Source organism: Typopeltis vanoorti, chromosome 1 (assembly GCF_054136105.1).
Source record: "Typopeltis vanoorti isolate ZY-2024b chromosome 1, IOZ_Tvanoo_1.0, whole genome shotgun sequence".
NCBI classification, from domain to species: Eukaryota; Metazoa; Arthropoda; class Arachnida; order Uropygi; family Thelyphonidae; genus Typopeltis; species Typopeltis vanoorti.
In genome coordinates, this window is record NC_143549.1 from 77,018,894 (window position 1) to 77,044,928 (window position 26,035).

Consider the following 26,035-nt stretch of genomic DNA (forward strand, 5'->3'; position numbering starts at 1 on the left):
AGTAATGTACTTATTACAATAAGGTGACAGCTGCATTGGACGATGGAGATGGATACACAGTAGTATACTTGGATTTTGCAAAGGCTTTTGATAGATTATTACATGATATTGATAGTGAAACTAGAGTGGATCAGGTTGGATATTAGATTAGTGTACTGAATAGGAAATTGCCTATCTGATAGGTATGAGCAAGTTGTGTATCAGGAGATCTCTTTTAGGACCATTGCTATTTAGCCTCCGTGTTAATGATATTGGGCAAGTGATGCAACCAACCGTATGGGGGCATTCAGTTGGTTACAGTTGATGCAAAGTTGGGAAACTATGAGGAGTAGAGCAGATCTTGTGGCTTTACAAGAAAACTTGAATAGACTGAGTGAATAGGCATGGCAGTGGGAATGCCAGTTCAATGTTGCAAAGTGTAAGGTTTTAAAATTTGAAAAACTAATATGGGATGTAGAGTTTACAGTTGGTGGAGAAAAGTGTTGGAGGTAGAGGAAATAAAAGATCTTGGGATAATGTTAGATAAGGATCTAAAATTCAGAGGACACATTGCCAAAATTGTGTGGACAACACAACAAATTCTGACCATGATGCAGAGGACACTGACATATAAACATAGAAGTAACGAGATTCTGGTTTCATTGTATAAGTCTTTAATTAGGCCACAATATATGGACTACTGTGCACAGAGTTTGTCATCTGTCTGGTTGACAAAATGTACTGTCTGGTTTTCAAAAGGATGAAGTGGTATTGGAAAGGCCAGAAATGATTGACTGAGGTGGTTTTCTTCCTGGTCTCACGAATGATGATTATGAAGGGACTGAAAAGATGCAGTTTACAGAGTCTAGTGAATAGCTAGAAGAGAAGTGATATGATAGAAACATATAATTTGCTAAGGGATTCTTATCAAATTAATGTTAAAGAGGTAATATAATTTTTAAATAATGGCTTCATACTTGTAAGTGAAAACTGTATATAATTTATTTAAATTAAGGGGATATTAATCCCACATTGTTTTAAAACCGAATAAGAAACTCAGAGATTGGAATCAGAGAGTTTCATGCCGAGTATAGTAAACTATAAAAGTATCGGTGATTACTAGCGTGAGCTAATGCAAGTAGTCCTAGTACGTAGTACAATCTCGGGCAACTCGTTGCATTGCAAAGGTGGGTAAAGTTCTGATCGCTATTCTTGGTATTATCCATAATGTAAAAACACATTTCCTAGGAAATGTATGCTGTTATTATATTATTATGGTAGGAGGTCACTACCCAGACCGGTTTCAGCCTTTTTTGAGGCTTCATCAGTGAGTAGCTAGTCCAAATAGATACCAAAGCGTATAGCGAAAAGAACTTATATACTCTGCTATACGAGTTGTCAAACATGTGCAACCATTAAGTTACTTAAATATAAAGAGCCAGTAGGCTTCATTTTGGGACAGCATCCAGGAATGTATTAGCTCTGCTAATACATTCCTGGATGCTGACAATATCAAGTTCTTTCTTAATATCCTCATTTTTAATATGATATTGGAATTGATGCTATCTGTACATGTCCCTAATCTTTCTCAGGATTCTCATATCTGCAGTCTCTATTCTTTGGTCAAGTGTTTTACTTCTAACCTAGCGCTCATATCCATAAGTTAAAATTGGTTTAAACACTGTCTTGTATACAGCTAATTTAGTGTTTTGGCTAATTTCTCTCTTATTCTATAAATTTATTCAGTTGACTTACTACCATTTTGTTGATTCTGTTGTCTATTTCCATATTGAACTTACCATCTTTACTAAAAACCGTGCCTAAGTAGCTGAAATGTTTTACTTGTTCTATAAGTTCTACACTCACAGTGCAGTTGATATTTTCAATATTTCTGCCTATTATTATTTTCTTTCTCTTTTTAATGCTGACATTTATACCATATCTATTACAACAGTTATTCAATTTTGTCAGGGAATATTGCAGACTTGTAGCAGATTTATTTAGAAGTATAACATCATCAACATAAAGCAAAGAGCTGAGATTAACACCTCCAATTTTGATATCAGGTGTAATACCACTTTCCTTCATAATGTGATCCATATAGATAATGAATAAGAGAAGGGATAATGTACATTCTTGTCTGACACCACATTTAACATTAAACCATCTTCCTGTACTTCCTTCAATTCTAACTGCTGACTTAAAACTCAGATAAAGACTAAGTATTACTTAATATAATGCCCCATTAATACCATATAACTATAGTGTTTGGAATAGCTTCTCTCTTGGCACCTTGTCATATGCCTTTTCCAGATCTACGAAACTTAAATTATTATTATTATTATTACCCCAAGACCTTATGGAGTCAAAGACTCATCTGGGAGGTCCCTTTACCACACACACATCTCATCATACCATGCCTTAAACACAATCAAACTCCTTGCAGACACCACACTCTCAGGCAAGGCATTCCAATCATTCACAACTCTACATGAAAAAAACCTGCCTCTCGCTCCCCTACTCACACCCTCTTTATACAGTTTCCAGGGATGACCTCTGGTTCTCCCCTGATCTCCCACTATTCTCTTTAGAACTTCTCCACCATTGATCCTATAACAACCCCTTACCAACTTGTAGGTCTCTATCATATCTCCCCTCTTCCTTTTCTCCACGAGACTCTGCAAATTACATCTTCTCAATCTTTCCTCATATTCAACATTCCAGAGGTCAGAAACTACCTTAGTCAGTTGCCTTTGGACCCTTTCCAACATCTCTTCATCCTTCTGAAAACTCTGGTGACCGAATCTGGGCACAATAGTGCATGATTAGGCCATGTGTGGCCTAATTAAAGCCTTATACAACGGAACAAGAATCTCCCTACTTCTACACATCAGTGTCCTCTGCATCATTCCCAGAAGCCTTTATGTTGTCTTCACAATTTTGGAGATGTGTCCCTTAAATTTTAGATCCTTATCCACTATTATCTACAGATCTCTTATTTCCTCTAGCTCCAACAATATGTTCTCACCAAGCATAAATTCTGCATCCCATCTTTGTTTTCCAAATTTTAAAACCTTACATTTTGCAACATTGAACTCACATCTCCATTTCCGTGCCCAATCACTCAATTTATTCAAGTCTTCTTGCAAGGCCACAACATCTACACTACTCTTTATGGTTCGTCCCAACTTTGCATCATCTGCAGACAACTGAATATCTCCATTCAAATCTTGGCCAATATCATTAATATACAAGTTAAACAGTAATAGCCCTAAAACACTCCACTAGTGACTTTCTTTTTCCTGGATATCGCACCCCAATACACAACTTGTTGATACCTATCAGATAGCCAGTCTCCAATCCAATGCACTAATGTAATATCCAACCCCCATCTGCTCTAGTTTGGCTGTCAACTTATCATGAGGTACTCTATCAAAAGCCTTTAAAAAATCCAAGTATATTACTGTGTATCCTTCTCCTCTGTCCAAGGAAGCAGTCACTTTATTCTAATAAGTAAGTAGAATACTAAAACATGACCTCCCTTTAGGAAATCCATGCTCTCCATCTAAGATAATACCATTGTTGTCACCCCCAACTCTGGATCCTAGTTCTCACATGCTTATCCAACATCTTAACCACAACACCTGAGATGCAGATAGGCCTATATTTTGATGCTTGAGTTCAATCACCTCCTTTATGAAGTGGCACAATCTTGCCCTCCTTCCACTCCTTAGGAACTTGACCAAGTGCAAGAGTCGTATTAAAAAAATATGTCATGGCAGGTGTCAACTCTCTGGCACATTCCTTCAGAATATGCGGTGATATATTATCAAGAGGTGTTTGGGAAGTTTACTCAACTTCCCAAACACCTCTTGCTCACTTACAGTCAGTCTCTCCTCCCCATCATCAACTGCTCTCAATCTCTCCATGAAGTCACTTTCACAAGATTGAAAGATCTTTATGAAATGCTCATTAAGTATCTCCACCACGCATTCTGCAACAGCTGTCTTTATACAATTTTCTCCAATCAATGTCATCCTTCCATAATCATTCTTTCTGTTGCTGGATACATATCGTAAGAACTCCCTGGGATTCTTCTTGGCTTCATTAGCTAACTGCTGTTTATACCTCTCTTTAGCTACTCTCACCAACCAAGTCACCCTCCTTGCCTGGTGTTTGTAGATCTCATGAAATTGGTTATTTCCACTTCTCTTATGCTGCCTCCACAATGCCCTTTTTTCTCTGTATCGCATGCTTAATCTCTTTATTCATCCATCTCACACCTACCTTATTTAACCTTCTCACCCTTGGAATACATTTAGACATTGCATCTATTATATAGTTTTTGAAAATTCCCCAAGCTGCATTGATCTCTTTTCCAGCTAACTCCTCATTTCACACTACATCTGCAACCTGTCTCCTGAGCTCTTCATAATCACCCCCCCCCCCTTGTAGTTCCAGATATACCCTTTTCTCACAGAGGACCTAGCACACTGCTGGCAACCACTCAGGTAATCACCTCGTGGTCACTCTCACCAATTGGTGGATTATTTGACACCTCATTTATAATTACATCCTGTGATGAGATGACTAAATCCAAGACCCTTAATCATTGTTTGCCCTCTGTTACATACTGTCTGAGGTAGTTATCCCTCAAAAATTCAAGAAACTTGTTTTCTTTACTTCCAGTTGCTATCTCATCATTCCAGTCTATATTGCCATAATTAAATCACCCATAAAGATCACCCTTTTCTTATTTGCTTGGCTAATTTGACTGTACATTTCACTACCACCACCATCCACATTACCAGGTCTATAACAACACCCCACCAAGTATTTGATTCCATTCACCTCTATCTCACACCATACTGCCTCAAAACCACTGGCACTATTTCTGTCTTGCATCTCTACTTTGTATAATAAATTTAGTTTAATCCTTTATCCAAGTGGGAGCATACAAAGTTTGCACCTGAAAGTATCTTCAGGACTGGGGTAAGGTGGTGCAACACCAGGATGACTCCTTGCAAAGGTGGAGCAAGGTACTAACACTCTATCTCAGTATCTCGATAACACATCTCCTTGCGGATATGTCTAATGTTATGCATTAAGGGAAGGGCCACTACCCAGACTAGTTTCAACCTCTATTGAGGTCTCTTCAGTGGGAGCCAAGCCCAAGTGGAGATACCAGCCAGAAGTATTAGCAAGGTCATCTCTACCTATAGGAGTTGCCAAATGGTGTGCCACCTTTTTAATAAATTACTCTGGATTTAGAGAAAGATGTTGAAAGTTTATTTTTCGCTTGGTTAGAATATAATAAATTTAGTTTAATCCTTTATCCAAGTGTGAGCAAACAAAGTTTGTGCCTGAAAGTATCTTCAGGACTGGGGTAAGGTGGTGCAACACAATACCCATAATCTTTGGGTGAAAAGACGCAATCAGTGCAACCATTTCATCTGTCTTGTTTCTTATACTTCTAGCATTGGTAAACAAACACAGATCTTTGTTATATTCCCATGATTTCTCAACTATCTGTCATAAAGTGAAAATCTGATCCTGACAGAAATAAAGCTTCTCTTTCATAATCCTTCTCAACTGTTTCTCAAGTATACTTGCATATATCTTACCAGGAACTCTCAGTAATGAAATGCCTCTATAATTCTCACATTCAGGTTTATTTTCCTTTTTATATATGGGTACTATGAAAGCTCTACTCTAATCATCTGGAATTCGTCCACCTGTTCAGGCCTTCTGAACTATGCAGTGCAGCCACTGTATGACTTTTATACCTCCATACTTGAGCATTTCTGGTCGAATGTCATCTACTCCTGCTGCCTTTCCACATTTCAGGCTTTTGATGACTATTTCTACTTCAAGTATGGATATGTATTCCTGACTACATGCCTGCTCAGTGTTTTTTACCACTGTGCTGTCATCACTGCTTGTTCGTTTAGCAGTTTTTCAAAGTAATTACTCCATACATCAAGGATATCTTTTTCTACTGTTTTCATGTCACCTTTAGCATCTCTAATTCCTTTTACAGCACTCTTTCCTCCTCCAAGATATTCTGTAGGTTGTTGAAGAAGCTCATTTCTGAGCTTCTTCAACAACCTACAGAATATCTTGCCACCTTCTTGATATTTATTTTCTATGTTCTTGCCAAAGTCCTCCCATGACTTTTGTTTTGCTAGTTTTACACAGTGTTTAGCCTTCTTACATTTGTCTCTGTATTCTCCAAGTACACAAGCTGACTTATTTGCCAGGAACTTTTGATATGATTTCTTCTTTTTCTTGACTGCCTCTTTAACTTCCTGTGTGCACCATGGAATTCCGATTTTTCTATCCTTGCACACAACCTCACCACATGCCTGTCTGGCTGAATCAATCAGTGTTTTCTTCAGGGCTTGCCACTGAATCTCCAAGGTTTGGTTCCTGCTCTCAAACTCTTTCATTTTTTCATGAATATTATTTCTGTATTTTAGTCTACAGTTCACATCTGAGAGCTGCTCAACTTTTATTCTCTTTAAAACTTTCTTACATGTTCTTCTTTTCAATATGATATTCATATGAAATTTTCATATGAAATTTCATATTTCATTCTTTTCAATATGAAATTTTGTCCTGCTCAAGACTAAATGGTGATCACTTCCAATTTCAAATCCTCTGTACACTCTGGTGTCCTGCACCAGTGGGAAAACATCACTATCAACAATAACATAGTCAATGAGACCTTTCTTATTTCTTGTTTCTTCTCTCCATGTGAATTTGTGCACATTTTTATGTTGGAACATTATGTTAGTAATAACCAGTCCATGTCCTGAGCAGAAATCCAACAGGTATTTGCCATTATTATTAGCTTTGCTCTTTTCTCCAAATTTTCCCCAAACATTTTTGTATGTCTCACAATCATTTCCTATTCTGCTATTTAGATCCCCAACAAGGACCAACTTTTCCTTTTTCATTGTGTCAGTTGCTTTCTCTAAAGCCTCAAAAAATTCCTCCACTTCTACCTTAGTAGAACCTTCTGTGGGACCACAGGCACAAATAAGTCTCATTGTCCAGTTCCCCATTGTCATATTTGCCCACATTACTCTACTTGAGACTGACTGCCATTCAAGAAGATTAGCCTCGTATTTTGTGTTGAATACTATGGCTACTCCTTCTTTTCCTTGAATGTCATTGCCTGAATATAACATTTTGCATTTATTGCTCAGAAAGATCTCACCAGTTTTGGTCTTTTTTGTTTCAGTCACCCCTAGTATGTCAATCTCGTACTTTTCAAATTCCTCAGCTAGCTCCATTTCTTTGCCATTCAGGCTTCTTATGTTGATAGTACCGATCTTGAACTCTGGCGATCTTGAGTTGGGATAAGTTTTAGGATTTTTTCCAGTAGCTGACTTTTCACTGTTTGCCCTGGTTCCCTGGTGAAAAGAACACGGGCCTTGTTTAACTGGGCAACGTCCCAGCTGGCATGAAATTCTGTCATGTTGTACCATCATTTGAAATTTTGGTTTAAGCCAATAAGAATGCCATTTGGTCGGCTAAATTCCAAATTGCCAGCCCATCCTCGGCTGTTCAGTATCCAGGTAGATACCTAACAGGGTGCACCATGAGAAGGTGAGGATTGGACATTAGGTCAGAAGCCCTGGTTGGTTCTCTGCATTCCTTTGAAGGCTGTGTTGAGGTCTCCTCTCAGTTATATAGCTTTGACCCTTAAGCACCCCTGTAAACACTGAAACAAAAAAGACAAAAATTGATGAGATCTTTCTGAGCAATAAATACAAAATGTTATATTCAGGCAATGACAATCAAAGAAAAGAAGGAGTAGCCATAGTATTCAACACAATAAGAATGTGAGTGGCAGACCATGAGTGTAGGCAGGAAAGCAAGTGAGACTGATGATAAGGTAACATGTGAGACTGATGGTGACAAGTGTGACAATAGTAAGATAGTGGACATGAAGGCAGTGTAAAATAGAGTGTGACTGATGGCACAAGGCAGCATGAAAGCAAAGAAGAAAGTGATTCAAGACAAGAAAGCAGAGTAGGTGAAGATGAGGCAAAAAGAGATAAAGTTTATATGGAGTGTAATAAAGAGAAGTATAGATATTCATTGAAGAGCAAGAAAGAATGGAACAAAAGATGGCCATATGCAGGTCACTCTTAAATGATTCAAGAGTGGCTCTCTATATAGAGATTTGATTATTAGAAGTGAGAAGGTGCACAGGTATGTTTTCCTGGAGTCATTAATGGCCAATGCTTGATTTGGCTGTAAAGTCTTATGAAGAAGAAGATTAAGTGGTGTAGAAGAGATTGAAGGAGAGCTTATGAATGGAGTGGTGAGTTGCATGGATTCAAGGAATGAGAGAACAGCAACCTAAGATAGACAGACAGGATAACTCGAGAGGTGGGGAGTCAAGGTGGACAGGGAGACAATGCGTGAGAGGTGTGGATGCTGGATGCAAAAGTGAATGTGTGAGTATACAAGTAAGAATCGAGGTGGTCTGGGATGTGCTTTCCCTACACACCCAACATCCTAGATCTAGAACGTAGGGTCTGGAGAGTTGTAGGATCATTGGTGATAGTAATGGCTAGGGAAAGGTATGGAGGAAGTTTATTTGAAAAGTGGTGTTGGTAGAACTTGTTATAGAAATAGAAAAGCTATTATATTTGTTAATGAATATCAAAGTTTCTGAAATAAGGAGAATGAAGCTGCTGCATTGATCGAATTCATTCACCCAAACATTGTTGGAATAAGTGAGACATAGTTGGATGAGAACAACATCCTGATAGGAATAGAGATGGAGGGATATGATGTTTTTCAGTCTTCCTCCATTTGGTGAACATAACCATTGTGATCACTTGCATGGTGATAAGCCATACGATGACTTCTATAAGAAAAGGATATATGCAGACCTTATAAGGCTGGTGATTATGAAAAGCTAGGAGACAGCTTGCAGCTGTATCATGGAATGAGGAACTAGGTGAAAAGGAGATAACTGCTGCTTGAGCACCATTCAGGTCCTGGAGGTTAAATAAAGCAGGCATGAATTGATGATGTGATTGATGAATGAAGAAGTTATATGCAATCTGAAAAAAAGAAGGCATCAGGAAGGCAGCACAACTTCGATTGGAAAAGGCCTGGGTTCGGTTCTCATCATGATGGGAGGAATTTTTATATGGACTTTTTCAATTGAAGCTGAGTTAGCCAATCTCATATGGAGGTAGCAGGGTTTTTTCTCCCAGAAACTCGGGCTTTTCATCCTGCATACAGACAAATCGGCCCTTCAGAACACATGCAATTTACAGACAAAAAAATACTAGCAGTAGTGATGGTGGTTGTGGGCAGTTGATGTAGGTGATTAGTAGCAGAGGTTCTGTGTGGTGGTGGAGACGAAGAGTTGTACAGTAGGTGTCCTCCCACGATGAGTCTTCAGACTCCTTGGAGGCGTCATGAATAATAATAATAATAATAACAAGATGAGTGGATGCAAGTGAGGAAGATAACTTTCTTGGTAAGAATAGCAAAAGTTGCAGTACAAGCAGCAATTAGCTAATGAAGCCAAAAAAATCATGGTTAGTTCTTTTGATACATGCCCGTAGAAGAAAGAATGATTATGGAAGGATGACATTGTTTGTTGAAATTGGTACAATTATGCCAATTATGGTGGATATAGTCAAGATATAATTCATAAAAGTATTTCATATCCTCATGAATGTGACATTTTGCAGAACTTGAGTGCAGTGGGAAGGATAGAGGAGTGAGACTAATGATAAGATAAACTCTGACAGGCTAAAGAAAACTGGATAAACAAAAAAGCAGAAAAATGCAATAAGGCATATAAACACACCATAACTCAAAAATATTACATAACACAATTAAGGAAATTACAAAAACGTTTCACCAATATCTCTAACAGTAATTCAGAACAGAATAGAGAGGACATACGAGATCATTCTTAGTGAAGAACAGGCAGGCTTCAGAAATAATCGCTCCACATTGGATCAGCTCTTCATAATACAAAGACTAGCAGAATTATGCTGGGAGTATAACAAAAATATCTATTACTGTTTTATAGATTTTAAACAGGCATTTGACTCAATAAATGAAGTAAATTTATTAAGAATATTAAAATAGAAACAAATCGATGAAGATGCCCTAAATGTCTTAGAAAACTATTATAGTCTCACAGAAACAATAATTAAATTCAACAGTATAACAACAGATAAATGTCAATAAAGGAGTAGCCCAAGGTTGTCCCATCTCCCCATACCTTTTTAACATGTATCTAGAGGATATGGTTAACCAAGCCTTGGAAGGAGAGAAAAGGGGTGACCTAAATAGTTAAAGTAAACTTCTCCTTAAATGGATCAACAATTGAACAGGTAAAACATTTCAACTACTTAGGAACAGTAATAACAGAACACTTACATACCATGACCACTATTAAACATAGAATATTGATTGTATGGTCATCATTTAATAAGATAGGTAAAATCTGGAAAAATAATAAAATCTCCAAACCTCTAAAAATAAAATGCAATTATATTACTCACTGTGCTATAAGGAAACTCGGACACTCAAGAAGACAGAGATATGAAAATTATATATTTAGTTTAATCCTTTATCCAAGTGTAAGCAAACAAAGTTTGCACCTCACATACTTTCAGGACTGGGGCAGCTCATGGCAAAGGTGGACTGAGTTCTGATCACTTTTCTTAGTATCCCATAATGCAAAACACATCTCCTTGTGGACATGTATAATGCTATGCATGATGGGAAGGGTCACTACCCAGAGTGGTTTCCCTGTTTTACATGTGGGGTTACTTCTCCAAAAACTCGTGAGATCCCCCCCAGATCACCTAAAACAATGAGTGACTCAAAGGATCAAAAACTCAGCATTGTTCCCCCCAGTAACAGGCTCACCCCACCACTGAGAAGAACCGCTCATATTTCATCTGAGGGGGGTAACAGCAACAGCCGTGCCTCAGTTAGCTTCATGGGCTACAGCAATGCCATTCATTAGCTGTTGCTGCTACCTCTACCTGGGTAGCAGCAACAGCCGAGCCTTAGAACTTCATTGGCTACAGTATTGTTATCCACCACCCAGGCATCCAACTGGTTTCGACCTAGAGGTTTCATCGGTGGGAGCCAGACCCAGAGGTGATACCAAGGTTGAAGCAATGCAGAAGTCATATTTCCATATGCCAGTTGCAAAAGTGTCACACCTTATTATTAAATTACTCTGGATTAGAGAAAAATGTTGGAAGTTTTTTCCACTTGATTACACTATAAATTATATATTCAGTTTAATTTTTTATCCAAGTGTAAGCAAACAAAGTTTGCTCCTGAAGTATCTTCAGGACTGGGGCAACTCGTGGCAAAGGTGGACTGAGTTCTGATCACTTTCCTTAGTATCCCATAATGCAGAGCACATCTCCTTGCAGACATGTATAATACTATGCATTATGGGAAGGGTCACTACCCAGACCGGTTTGGAAAGTGATCAGACTCAGTCCACCTTTCCCACGAGTTTCCCCAGTCGTGAAGATACTTCAGGTGCAAACTTTGTTTGCTTACACTTGGATAAAGGATTAAACTAAATTTATAATTTATAGTCTAACCAAGTGGGGAAAAAACTTCCAACATCTTTCTCTAATCCAGAGTAATTTAATAATAAAGTGTGACACCTTTTGGAAACTGGCATATGGAAATATGATTTCTGCATTGCTTCACTCTTGGTATCACCTCTGGGACTGGCTCCCACTGACGAGACCCCTAAGAGTCGAAACTGGTTGGAAGCTTGGGTGATGGATAGCAATGCTGTAGCCAATGAAGTTCTAATCGAGGCTCAGCTGTTGCTGTTACCCAGGTAGAGGGGTAATGGATGGCAATGCTGTAGCCAATGAAGTTAACTGAGGCACGGCTGTTGCTGTTATCCCTCAGATGAAATATGAGCGGTTCTACTCAGTGGTGGGGTGAGCCTGCCACTGGGTAGAGCAAAATGTTGAGAGTTCTTCCTGGTTACAGGGTGAGCCTGTTACTGGGGGGGTGGGATGCTAAGTTTTTGATCCTTTGGGTCATTGTTGGGGGATCTCACGGGTTTTTGGAGAGGTAACCCCACACTTAATACAGGGAAACTGGTCTGGGTAGTGATCCTTCTTATAATGCATAGTATTATACATTTCCGCAGGGAGATGTGCTTTGCATTATGGGATACTATGGAAAGTGATCAGAACTCAGTCCATCTTTGCCACGAGTTGCCCCAATCCTGAAGGTAGTATGTCAGGCACAAACTTTGTTTGCTTACATTTGGATAAAGGATTAAACTAAATATATAATTTATAGTCTAACCAAGTGGAAAAAAAACTTCCAGAAAAAAAAATAAAATGCAATGGACAGAAAAGAAAACAAATGAAACTGTAAGACAAGAACCTAAACCATACAGACTCATTAATAGAAAAGATCAAAAGAGGACAACTTCAATGGTATGGACATATTGAGAGAATGTTACCAACCTTGCTCTGTATGCAAGGTTAGAAGAAAAAAGAAAAAAAAAAAGGAAGACCAAGAACTAAATGAATAACATCAATAAAAGTTAACGCTGGATTACAAACCTATAGACAGCTAACCAGCCACACAAGAAACCGAGACTCCTGGAGGTTGTTGTGGAAACATGGAAGACTCAACCCTTCCCTGATGGAAAAGGACAGTAAGTAAGTAATAGGTTTGCTAAAGGAAGACTGTTTAGCAGTCTTCTTGTTATATTATTATTATTACAAGGTCACAAATGTATTGGATAAGGGAAATGCATACACAAAATTATATTTAGATTTTGTAAAAGACTTGGATAAATTGCACATGACAAGCTGTTAATTAAATTTGAATAGATAGGGTTGGATAACAGCGTGCATTGAGTTGGAGGTTGACTGTCTTCAGACATTGAATCTTAATCCAGCAATATCTCAGAAGAGGACAGTGGCATACCCAGAATCTTTGACACTCGGGGCAGCATTTTTTGGCCCTCTCCCCCCCTCCAAAATAAAACACATCTGTTTTAACTTTCAACACACTTTATTTTCTTTCTGCATTACGTAATGAGCGTTACATAATGCTCAATAACTTTTCAAAGTTTATGTTGCTGGCATAATTATTTTCTATAGAAAGTATGGATTAATTACTTATTCTCTCTTCTGTCATATTGGACTGCAGATAACTTTTTAGTGATTTTAATTTAGAAAAATTCCTTTCAAAAGAAGCCACTGATACACAAATAATTAAAAAAAATCTTAAATACAGTGAAATATTTGGAAGAGATTCCACAAAATCCCACTCTACAATGAACTGTAATAATTGAAGAGCTGTCCATTTTTCTGCTTCTTGTTTGCTGATATTAACAACTGTTAGATGTCGCTGAAGTCTTTTTTATTTCAGGAATTATATTTTCACTTTGAAATTCATCGTAGACATTTGTTAAATTGCAACTACAATTTTCGAAATCTTTTTCTGTGCCATGTATTAAAACATTGGGGATTGTAGAATCCTAAAAATCGTCATTATTTCATCCATTGCTTTGTTAGGGCTACATAATTCTAGAAAAAAAGCGATCGAGGCACACAAACAAGATATTGATCTTCTCACCTCCTCTTGAAGTGTAAGACCAACATCATCCAACAATTCTCCTGGCATTTTTCTTTTTAGCTTTTTTCTGCCCCTTTTTCTATAGGAATGTCCAATTTATCGCAGTTTGTTGCATATTCGATTGCTCTATTCACCATTCCTTCTCATTCATTTTCAAGAAAGAGTTTAAGATTTTCAAGTCTCTCACTACATTTTTCTAAACTTATTCTGCTAGTTTGCATGAATTTTTGAGTACCATATACTTCTAAAACTTCATTCCAAAAAGACAGATAACACAAAAAAGTAAAATCGCAAATTGCACCAAGTAAATTTTGAGCTGATTCTCGTGTGTCATTTATTTTCTTTTATATCATATACTGCTTCTAAACTTAAAATTAACTTTTCAATATTATATCTTGCAGTATGAACTGCTTCATAGTGAGCACGCCATCTTGTGTCTCTGATAATCTTTTTAATGTTTACTTCAATACTTCCCAACGGTGAGTTGAACTTGAAAAATATGAATATAATTTTTCCAAAACTGCAAAAAATGTTACACAAGTAGAATGCTTCCAAAAGCATGAACTCCACAAAGATTAAGTGAGTGATTTGCACATGGCATTAATAACACTTTAGAATTGATACTTTTTATTTTACGTTGAACTCTACCATGAATTCCAGATATAGTTGCAGCATTATCATATCCCTGGCTACGGCATAGGTTGATGTCGAGTGTGTCCTCTTCTAATTTCTTCAGAATGTTAGAAGTAATATCATTTGCATTTTTTCCTGAGATAGAAAAAAAATTTAAGAATGACTCCCTTACTTCAACTTTACTATTTTCAATGTGCACGCATCTGATAACTTCACACATTTGATCCACATGAGATACATCAGGAGTATTGTCGAAATGGATCTTGTAATATTTATCCTTTTTTATGTATGCCAATATTTTGTCTTTTACATGGTTTCCTAATAAATTTATGAATTCATTTTCGATTCTGGGAGATAAGTATGAGCTGTATCTCCTATTGTGTATAGAAGAATGTTCAGTTTTTAATAAATGTTCTTTTAGAACAGGGTCATAATGAGATAGAAAGTGAATTAACTCCAAAAAATTTCCTTTATTTTTCGCTGACGAATCTTCTCTATGACCTCGAGGAGGAAATTTTGACTAGCTAAAAAGAGAATTCCATTCAAAACTCTCTTGAAAACATCCTTCATTCTTGTCTTTTTCTTAATAATTTGATCTCGAGTAACTTGATATATAGTCTTATTCAATTTTAACCTTGTTGCTAAAGTTTTCCTCATTTCTAAGTAATTAAGACGTTGTTCCAAAGTTTCATGTTGCGAAATCTTTGGATTTAATTTCTGCTATTTATTAAAACCATTCACAATACTCAATACTCTAGTTGTATCACTGCAGGCAAATAAACAGCAACAAAAACAGCATAATTTTTTTTTGCTATCTGAGAATAAACCATCCAAGTTCTAAGAACAATTTCACCATTTGGTAGTTCTTTATAAAACCATGATTTTGTAAGTTGGCTGTGATCTCCTTTAATTCCTATTCTAGATCTATCTGTTGCATCAAAAGGTCCATGTTTATTTTGAAATACTTCACCTCCTTGCTTAATAATATCAATTTTAATTTCATCTGGTACTGGGATTGACTAAGCAGCAACATCGCAGAATATTTTAAAAAGGTTTTAAAAATTGTTTTCAATCATAGTCACACGTGTTTCTGTCTTAACACCACATCACTTCATCCCTACTAACTGTAAATCAGAATGTTATATGCCCTTTAGCTTTGTATTTGTCTATTCCATTTCCTTACTATTGACGTTCTTTACTTGTTGTTCCATTTCTTCCATTATTTTCCATTTCTTTCTGTTCTTCTGCCACTATTTTTTCTATTTCACCTGCTATGGTTGAAACTGATGTCGCTGACATTACATATTTTATAATAGCTCCCGACATATTTGTAACAGCTTCTTTCATTTTTTCATTTTTCTTCTTTGATATCCACTTGGTCTTTGGCGTTTCATGTTCCTATAATTTTTAAAATAGGGTTTGATTAGTGTTTGACTAGTATAGATTGTATCGATCAGAAGCAAATCAACATATAATAGTAGAAAAAGTTTTAAATTTGTACTTTTAAAAACTGTACTTACGACTGTATCTGCTATGTAGTACAAACACAAAAATACTTCTTCTTCCAAGTTTGTTTATAATTGGCCTATTTTCAACACAGTATTTTATCACCGACTATAAACACAAAATTACAAATGTGTACACTTAAATCTTTCAATAAATAATATGTGATTTTACTATGAAATTGTTCCGCTGTCTTCGCCTTGCTTTGATTGGCTTTAAAACAATAAAATTTTAAATTTTAAAATAGTCAAGTTTATTGGTTGTTTTCAATCAAGGTCATGTGTGTTTCTGTCTTAACACCACACCATTTCATCTCTACTAACTGTCAATTACAATGTTATATGCCCTCTAGCATTGACGTTGCAATAATCAAAGGTTTGTCGATTGGCAGAGCCTCTGCTACTAATGGCTCATGAAAAAAGTTAAGCAAGTTTGAGCACGGTTGGTAGTTGTAAGGGGATAAATCGTTTGATGCTGTTGGCACACTCCCTCGATGAGTCTTTGGACTTCCTGGAGGTGTCACATAATAATAATTATCACCAAATTTAAAAAAAATTATATACGAATATCAGTAATATTAAATAATTTTTAAGAACTAAAAATGATACAAAAATTTTTATACAAATATCTGGTGAATAGTAATGATATTGCATGCTATTGGCCCTCCATTCAGCTTGGTGCCTGGGGCAGACCACCTCCCTTGCTCCCCTCTGGTTACACCACTGGTCACTTGGAGCATATCACTGGTTACATTAGTGATATGCTCCAAGGGTCTGTTTAAGGACCTGTTGAACTTGTGTGTTCTGACTTCTGTTGTTGTTTGCTGTTGAACTTGTGTGTTAATTAAGTTAGGAAAGGTTTGCAGTGATATGCAGTGTTTGCAGATGATAGGAAGTTTTGAATAATTGTGAGGAGTATATTAGATTCGGCTTTTCAAGGGGACTCGAATAGACTAAATGAATGGGCAACTGAGTGGGGAGTATACAATTGGCAAGGATATCAAGAGGAGGTGAAAGAGTTAAGCAATCTGGGTGATATCTGGCTACTACCTAAAATTTTCAGGAATAGAAATTTCATTGTATATTGGGGATGCGATATCCAGGAAAAGGACAGTCACTAGTGGAGTGCCTCAGGGGTCTGTTTTAGGGCCATTACTGTTTAACTTGTATATTAATGATAATGGCCAAGATTTGGATGGAGATATTCAGTTGTTTGCAGATGATGCAAAGTTGGGACGAACCATAAAGAGTAGTGAAGATGTTGTGGCCTTGCAAGAAGACTTGAATAAATTGAGTGATTGGGCATGGAAATGGAGATGTGAGTTCAATGTTGCAAAATGTAAGATTTTAAAATTTGGAAAACAAAGATGGGATGCAGAATTTATGTTTGGTGAGAATATATTGTTGGAGGTAGAGGAAATAAGTGATAGTGGATAAGGATCTAAAATTTAGGGGACACATCGCCAAAATTGTGAAGACAACACAAAGGCTTCTGGAAATGATGCAGAGGACACTGACGTGTAGAAGAGAGATTCTTTCGTTGTATAAGGAAGGCTTTGATTAGGCCATACATGGACTATTGTGCCCAGATTTGGTCATCGGGTTTTCAGAAGGATGAAGAGATGTTGGAAAGGGTCCAAAGGCAACTGACTAAGGTAGTTTCTGACCTCTGGAATGTCGAATATGAGGAAAGGTTGAGAAGATGTAATTTGCAGAGTCTGGTGGAGAGGAGGAAGAGGGGAGATATGATAGAGACCTACAAGTTGGTAAGGGGTTGTTATAGGATCAATGGTGGAGAAGTTCTAAAGAGAATAGTGGGAGATCAGGGGAGAACCGGATGTCATCCCTGGAAACTGTATAAAGAGGGTGTGAGTAGGGGAGTGAGAAGCAGGTTTTTTTGTGCAAAAGTTGTGAATGATTGGAATGTGTGTTTAAGACACGGTATGATGAGATGTGTGTGTGTGATAAAAGGACCTCCCAGATGAGTCTTTGACTCCATGAGGTCTTGGGGTAATAATAATAATAATAAAATTGTGAGGACCACAGCAGATTATGGCAATGATGCCGAGATCAGCGATGTGTAAAAGTTAGGATGTTATGTTTCCATTGTATAAATACTTTAGTCATGCCACATGTTGATTACTGTGCACAGATTTGGTCACCTGGTTTTCAAAACAGTGAAGAGAAATTGGAAAAGGTCCAGCACTGACTGACTAAGTGGTTTCTAGTCTCTGGAATGTTGAAAAAGACTGAGGAAATGCAATTTGCAAAGCCTAGGAGGAAGAGAAGGAAGGGGATATGATTTAGACATATAAATTGGTATGACATGAATGTGGATTAGTTTTTCATAGAATAGGGAAGATGGAGGAGAACAAGTCATCCTTGGAAACTGCTTAAGAAGGGTGTAAGCAGAAGAGTAAAGAAGTATGAGTTTTTTTGCATGGAGAGTAGTTGGTGATTGGAATACATTACCTGAGAATGTGATGAGTGCAGAGATGGTGCATTTATGACATGGTATGATAAGCTATAGTGTGTCCACACTTCATAGAACCTGGTCTGGCAGATTGCCAAGAATAGTCAATTCACGCTGAAGGGGAGAAAGAAATAAACATGTACAAATTGGTCACCAACATGCAAAATTTTCCAACCGTTATGCAAGCAAAATAGTTACTGCTTTAAAAACTAAAACTACAGTGTTCATAAAAGAAAAGTTAATTTTTTGACATGTAATAATAAACAACTCATCCAATAAGACAGATTGATTACCTTATTATCAGAATGGATTCTCCTTCTTCTGACATGTGCACGAGTGTCGAAGGATCTCGGATCTGTTGGTGTACAGTATGGGTGTGAAATTGGGACATCCCTATTTTTTTGGTTTATTCCAAGACACTCTGGATGATATTAGATCTCTATTATTCACTCCTCTCGCAATGCTGAATTCCTTTCCCTGATGTTCTAACTGTATATTGGCTGCTATGTTCTGATATTTTTGTGTTCCGTGTTCTTTTTTATTTTAGTTCCTTGTTTTATATATTTATTTTTTTTATATTGGAAACCCTTTTCTAAAGACTAAAACATGGAATTTTTTCAAGCCACTTCAGGTCTCAAATAAGCAAGTAGTAATCTCACGCTGGGAAATGAAATTTATTTCCCACCTAAAGGTATTTACAAACATCCATACCCATATTGAGATTTGAACCCATTAAGTATTGTTTTGTGAGTAGAGGCACCATCAACTCAGCAAACCAGGTTGGCAACTCTGCCAAAGTGTGTAACAGAATACTGTACCAAAGGTTGTTATATAAAGTGAAACAGATGGAGATGAAAAATATAATGATGATGGCATGGGTAGAAAAACAGGTGTCTGACTGGCATCAGAAAGTTGTATATAGTAGAGCAGTACCATTTGAGCTTAACATGTTAAAAGCAGCATGTTAAACATGTTAAAAGAGGAGAAATGAGATATTATACATTAATAATAAAGATAAACTCAATTTTAGTATAACATAATAAACAGATTACTTTTATTATTACAACTATAATATTGCAGTAACAGAGTTAGTAGAGATTGGTAAGCCATGTCTGTTTGTGTGTGTGTGTATGTCATTAGTCAGTTAGAGCCAGTGATCATGAGAAACTTAGGAAAGCAGTACTATTTCATAACAAAATTGTAAGGAATGTTAGAAGTAACACATGGGAAATGGTAAAGGGAAGGTTTTGAGGGAAGTAGTGTAACACTGCAAACTTAGAGTCAGGAAGATAAATTGGGTGGAAATTCAATAAACCTGTACTATTTAATGAATGAGTTCTGTGTAATGGAGGCATGAAATGTTTGAAACAGTTCCATGTTGGTTTCTAGAAGCAGGATTTCAAGATTATGGAAAAATAAATAAAAAATCAGGAATATATAAAATTAATTTTAAAAATATCAAAAATCCTTTATTTATCAACACTACTAATGCACTGTAGATTTACAACTTTTTGTGGATGAAGGTCACATAAAAAATCATTAAGGAGGAGCTGCAAAAAAAAAATGTTTGCAGTAGATGGATCTCAAAATAATCAACAAGCTCATGAGCAGTACAAAATACAAGAAGAAAAGGGTGACCAGCATAGTGAAGAAGGCAATATCAGATGATGAAAGAAATTAGTCAAGCAGGCGAAAGGAAATCCCAAGGAATTCTTTCATCATGACAGGTATAAGATAGAATGATTATGGAAGAAAAACTTTAATGAATGCCAACAGTGGTAGAGAGTGACACAAGTAGAAGGAATGGTTTAATTACTAACTGATCACTTTACAAGGGTGTATCATCCAGGCAGAACTATTATAGTGACAGATATGACAGGAATTGATGGGAGAACAGAGATGAATGGACTAGGGCAGTGGTTCCCAAACATTTTTGATTCTCAGTGCCCTTGCTGAATCTAGGTTTTCCCAAGGCACCCTATGTCAAATTCTAACAAGTACACTTTGCAAAATAGCTAATACATTTTTTTAATTAAAGGGTTAGGTAAAAATAAATAAAGCACACATTTAAGATCACAAAAAAAAGTAATCGAACAAATTCAACTAATTATCATTAGTGGGATGGATGAGCCTGTTGATCACTGCACATTTTCTGAAATCTTGGAATCAAACTGGACACAGCCACCCTCATTTCCTTCTCCTCATTTCATTTTTATCACAGCGACTGCCGAAAATCCAGCTTCGCACAAATAAGAAGTCGCAAATGGAATTAAAATTCTTTGAGCTTTTTTCACTCAGAAGGGGATATTCATCTTTTACTGATATCCAAAATTCAGTTAATTCTATGCTGCTAAATTTTGTTTTCCATGTATAGTCGCAAGACAACTCAATAAGATTCTCTTCTTCTGCAGCAGTAAATTCAGATGGAGCACTGGCATTAAATGGATTTTGAATCCATGCAAATTTGTCGATATTATCATTTTGAAAATATTTCTCAAACCTGGTGATAAGCTGTGATAAGTGTTCAAAAATGGATTTCATACCTCGAGAGAAATCAACTCCATTGGAGGTCATAAACTGTTGCAAACAAGGGGAAACATTCTTTGCCTCTTTCTTCATGCATTTTTCTTTTCCATAGTTTTAGTTTTTTTATAAAAGCTGAAATTTTCTCAATCGACTTTAAAAGGTGCATGTTGCATCCCTGGAGGGAGAAATTCAGAGCATTCATCTTTTCAAAAATATCACATATGTATGCTAGTTTTACCAAAAAATCTTCATTCACAAAATTTTCAGTATACTTGTGGTCTTCCTCTTTAAGAAAAATATAAATTTCCTGTCGCAGTTCAAACGTACAAGACAAATATTTCTCAAACCAGGTGATAAGCTGTGATAAGTGTTCTTCAAAAATGGATTTCATACCTCGAAAGAAATCAACTCCATTGGAGGTCATAAACTGTTGCAACAAGGGGAAACATTCTTTGCCTCTGTCTTCATGCATTTTTCTTTTCCATAGTTTTAGTTTTTTTATAAAAGCTGAAATTTTCTCAATCGACTTTAAAAGGTGCATGTACAAGACAAAACATTACCACAAGATCGCAAAATGCTGTAGTACAACAAAGACATGTGCTTGGATCCCATATCCTCACATAGCAAAGGTAGTAAACTTTTATAAAGTTTATTACATTCGCTACGTATTCTAAGACCTGGTTCAATGTATGACTCAGATATTTTGACATGAGTGCCTCCCTGCGAATAAAGCAATAGGTCCACAGTGCATCATTGGCTTTGCTCCGAATAAGTGCCTGCAATCCTCCATAACAGCCAGACATAGAATGAGCACCATCAGTACAGACACCAACGCACTTAGTCAACTTTAAATTATTTTCGGATATAAAAGTATCAAGGATCTCAAACAAGTCTTGAGCCTTAGCACCAGCAGTGATACTTTTACAAAAGAGAAGGTCTTCTACAATGTTATTACTATCTATAAACCGTACATAGCAAATCAAGTGAACATCATTATTATCATCTGTAGCCTCATCCAGCTGCAACCCAAAATCCTTCCCTTTTATTTTTTCATTTAATTGATCATTGAGGTCCTCTACTATGTGCTGTATTCTGCGACTGATGGTATTATTGGAGAAAGGCACTTTTGAAAGCAGCTTCCCAGCGGACTCACTGATCATAATGTTCACCATATCTACAGCAGCCGGTAGAATGAGTTCTTCTGCGGTGGTATGAGGCTTCTTATATTTTGCGATTCTATGTACCACCTTGTAAGATGCTAGCAAAGCATTGCTTAGTATTGATGCCTGCTTATAAAAACTACTTTTTGTTGATTTAACTCTTTTAACTTTCTGGTAAATCACGAGATGTACTAACCATGCTGGGATGATTGGTTTCTAAATGGTGTTTCAACTTACTTGGTTGCATGCACTCTGGTGCCAAAACTGTCATACACAGTACACACTGCGGCCTCCCTTCACCATTGACTTCTGTTGACGCAAAACCAAAGTCCAAATAACTGTCATCGTATTTTTGATATTTATGCTTCTTCACACTCTTGCCACTATTTGATGGTGTGCCCTCTTTATTTTCTCTTTCACAACGCTTATTACTGTTTAGTAAACACCAATCCATTTTTAAAAATACATACGAGAAGAAATACTCCAAAAACTTCACTTGACTAAATCATAACAATATTCAGTTGATACAATCCCCGAAAACTAATTCAACACTATGACCGCTCGAAACCAACAGCTATTTATATACAAACAAAAAGTACCGAGAAAGTTCGAGAAACTGCTAAAAATCGAGAAACTTAATTATTGTAAGCACCATCTAGTAACCATTTGTAGAGGCTTCTGCAAACAATTATTACTAAGTGAGTTACTGGTTTGCACCAGGTCCACTAGATGTCATATCCTATCACATTGAATTGAAAATGAAAATAAAATTATGGAAATTTTGTAATCGTGGCTCTCCAGGGCACTATGGCACACACTTTGGGAACCCCTGGACTAGGGTATTGTTCTTAGGATATTACAAATCACAATGTGAATACTACAATAGAAATGGCTGAAATATCTGTCCTTTCATCAATGTAGTGAAAGGAAAAAAGAATTAGCAGTGCCCTCTGACTGGACATTAAGTCTAATCAGAGACATCACCAGTTTAAGTCTCAGCTCTGGCATGATCTCAAGGGAAAATAGAAGCAGGACAAAATATTCCAATTATGCAACGATTATTACTGTTGTTATTACTATACAGATATCTTAATTGGAATCAGACTTACCACTGGAGACCATTCTTCATACACTAGCTATTATTCACACAATACCTATCATACCTCTCCATTATATGATCACTGACAAAGCACTCACAAACACCTCTGACATCCCATTCCACCTATTCATCACTCTCTAAGCAAAAAAAAAACTTAGAGATGTCACCCATGGAAACTGTGGGTGACATCTCTAGGTTTTCATGGGTGACCTCTCATTCTCTCCTTTCCTGCCATGTACTGAAAAAAGTCTTCAGTGTCACTCCTATAAAATCCTTTTAATAACTTATATACTTCTATCATGTCTCCTGTTTTCCAGCTATCAGCTAGTTTTTGAAGCCCACAGACCTTCAATCCATTCTCATTGGGAACATTCTATAGACCTCTCACAATTTTTGTCATTTGCCTCTGGATGTGCTCTCCACCACTTAATCCTCATGGAATCCAGGTGACCAGTTTGCACAAAGTGTCCAGATGTGGTCTTATTAAAGACTTATAAAGGGGGAACCTCCCTATCACTGCTTGTCAGTGTGCTGTTTTGGCTACCTTTGCTATATACCTTCTAAACTTGGTAAGGAAGACAAAATCAGATAATGAGAAGAAATTAGCCAAGCATGCAAAAGGAAATTCCAAAGAGTTTTTCACTCTGTGCCATGTAGGAGAAAGAATGACTATGGAAGGATAACTTTAATGAGTACAGATGGTAGAGTGGTAACAGAAACAGACAAAATTGTTGAGCTACTGAGTGATTATTTTGCAAGGATATATCATCCAAGTGAAGTTATTGTTATGACAGAGGCAACAGAGAGTGATGTGAGAACAGAGGTTGATGAATTTGAGGCACTTAAAATATTGCAGAATCTGAATGCAAATACATTTGTGGGATTGGGTGGGAATAGTGGCTCACATTTTAAGAGAATGTGTAGGGGAACTTCTGATGTCTTTGACTAGGCTGTTTAATTCATCTTAGGTCTACCAAGGTCCCAAGAGAGTGGAAGGAGGACAAAATAATCCCTTTGCATAAAGAAAGATCTACAGTAAGTCTATGGTAGCAAATTATAGACCAATTAGTATCTCAGGAGTGGTAGTAAAATACTGAAAAAGTTGGTGGAAAAGAGAATTCAGGAATGGGTGGATAACAATTGTAGAGCAGGTATCCTCCTCCAACTACACCTCCAGGGAGTCCAACGATGAGTCATTGGACTCCCTGGAGGTGTCGTGTAATAATAATAATAATAATATATATATGGATTTACAAAATTTTGCCACTCTGGTTGGCAGAGTGGTTAGTGTATCCGCTCTCCAACTAAAAGGCTGCGGGTTCGAATCCTGCTGTGGGCATGGATGTTTGTGCTTGTCTGTGAAAATACTAGTGTGGTGATTGGCAGTAGATGGCTTTGGTGTAGATGATGAAGGTAGTTGTGGTTGGTGGCAGAGTGGAGATGGAGAGTTGTAGAGCAGGTTCCCTCCCTCGATGAGTCTTTGAACTCCCTGGAGGTGTTACGTAACAATAATAAAAAAGAGTATGACACTTTTAGAGGGGCAGCATGGCTTTGTGAAGGGTAAGTTATGTTTTAGTGCTCTATTAACTTTTTATAATAGCCAAAATACTTATACAAGAAGGATGGTTTGCATCTGAATGGATTTGTTCAGAGACTGGAAAAAGTGTTATTGAATGAAATAAAAGTGGATGTGAAGAATCAGGAGAAACTAAAGTTTTTTTTTTGGGGGGGGGGGCTGTTGAATGGATATGCAGACATCAATGAGGCAGTTGAGTGTAAGAATGTGTATAATATGCCTAAGTTAGTGCCATTGGTAACAAACCAGAATGGGATAGTTAGTATAAAGCATCAAAATAGCAGTGGGCCAAAGGGGCTTTTGCACTTTATGTACACTAATGCCAGGAGCATTCGGAACAGGCAGGAGGAATTTTTAGCATTGGTTGGCTCATCCTGGCCAGATGTTATTGGCATTAGTGAGACATGCCTAACAGAAGTTGATACAGTTAGTGGGATAGAATGGGAAGGATATAGTATGTTCAGGGAGGATAGAGAAAAAATAATGGGGGGGGAGTGTTATTGATGATAGCTGATGAACTGCAACCAAAGAGAGTAGAAGTTCAACTGCAGGCCATTGAAAATAGCAGCACATTTGAGGCTATCTGGTGTGAGATTGAGGCCAGCAGAACAAAATATACAGTTGGGTGCTACTATAGACCAGGGAATGGAAAAGATGATGGAGATAGTATGCATCGGCAAAGAGACTCAATGAGTGGAGGACAGGTAATTGTAATGGGTGATTTGAACTATGGGAACATAGATTGGAAGGAGGAGTGGACACATAGGAGGAAGGAAATGGAATTTATGCAGTTATTAAGGGATAATTACCTGAGACGGCATGTAATGGAATATACTAGGGGTTCAAGAGTGCTTGCAACTGATAAATTGTCTATAACGAATATGGCCACATTGCCACCAATTGGTGAGAGTAATCATATGGTCTTGACCTGAGAGCCTCGATAAGACTCCATCTTACTCTGTGCAGATCTGGGCCCAGGGTTTCTTGGTGATGAGGAGGTGATGAGTATACACAGTTATAACACCCTTGGAATTTTCAGTTAAGACGGGTATATGTGGAATTACAGAGCAGGTAAGTATGACAAGCTTAGGAGATTGCTTGGATTGGTGCCATGGCATGTAAAACTGCAGAGGCTAGATGTTGATAGTTCATGAGAAATGATAAAGGATTGTTTGAGGGAGCTAATGGCAGGTAAGTATGACAAGCTTAGGAGATTGCTTGGATTGGTGCCATGGCATGTAAATGGGTGATTTGAACTATGGGAACATAGATTGGAAGGAGGAGTGGACACATAGGAGGAAGGAAATGGAATTTATGCAGTTATTAAGGGATAATTACCTGAGACGGCATGTAATGGAATATACTAGGGGTTCAAGAGTGCTTGATCTAGTAATTGCAACTGATAAATTGTCTATAACGAATATGGCCACATTGCCACCAATTGGTGAG

At 37.2% G+C, this 26,035-nt stretch overlaps 1 protein-coding gene across 1 annotated transcript in view; it reads left to right on the forward strand.

Moving 5' to 3' along the window:
- LOC150110110 (putative carbonic anhydrase 3) overlaps positions 1-26,035 on the forward strand; it is a 290,668-nt gene that overhangs the window by 207,658 nt on the left and 56,975 nt on the right. The gene's annotated exons all lie outside the window — the stretch shown is intronic.